Below are 1,093 nucleotides of genomic sequence, written 5' to 3'. Positions count from 1 at the left end.
GCTATACAAAAGCCTAAGGAAACCCCAAACAGAAACAAGGAGAACACAGACAATTCCCTGGAGGAAATCAGGAAAATCATTGAGGAACAGAATATTAAGATTAATGCACAATCAGAACTCATACAAAAACAGCAGTTAGAAATGTAGAAAATGTCTATTGAAATGCAAACCATGAGCACCAAAATGACGGAACTACACAACATAGTAGAAGCTCAAAAGAGCAGATTAGAATGGGCTGAAGAATACATATCCCAACTATAAGACAAATCCCTGGACACTAGCCTGTATGAAGAAAAATCAGAACAAAGATTAAAGAGAAATGAAGAGAGCCTAAGAATTATATGCGATGACATGAGACAAAACAATATAAGACTCCTTGGAATTCCAGAACAAGAATAGATGAAAAAAGACCGCCGAGAAAATTGTGGAAGACCTGCTAGCAGAAAACTTCCCCCATGTCATGAAGAAAGAAAAGATATTTGTCTAAGAAGCTCATAGAACCCCACACAAGATAGACCCCAAAAGAAAGACACCAAGGCATATTATAATCAAACTTCCCAAAACCAAAGACAAAGAAAAAATTTTGAGAGCTGCCTAAGAAAAAAGAAATGTTACTTATGATAATCAAACAGGCCGAGCTCTGATTACACAGCAGAAACCATGAAGGCAAGAGGGCAATGGGACAGTATATATAAAACTCTGAAGGAAAAGAACTTCCAACCAAGGATCCTATATCCAGCCAAATTATCCATCAAATGTGAGAGCAAAAATCAAGGCATTCTCAGGTAAACCAAAATTAAGAGACTTTGTGAAAACCAGACCAACCCTACAAGAAATGCTTAAGGAAGTCCTACCAATAGAGAACCCACAACAGAGATCAGCAAAACCAGGATATGTAACATCAACTCTTAAACTAAATCAGAAATAGATACTCATAATAAGACCATAACATTCTACCTTAAAAACCAAGGAACTCAATCAGCACGCAATGACAGCAACTAACCTATCAGAGGGAATAATACTTCTAGGTACAGACCCTCAAATGGAGAGGAAAACACAACAATGTCTTTGCAGCATGCACTGTTCTAAAAAT

This window comes from Orycteropus afer, unplaced genomic scaffold (genome assembly GCF_000298275.1).
Source record: "Orycteropus afer afer isolate SDZICR_OR568_19922 unplaced genomic scaffold, OryAfe1.0 scaffold00420, whole genome shotgun sequence".
In the NCBI taxonomy this organism is placed as follows: Eukaryota; Metazoa; Chordata; class Mammalia; order Tubulidentata; family Orycteropodidae; genus Orycteropus; species Orycteropus afer.
Note: the sequence above shows the minus strand (reverse complement) of the source record.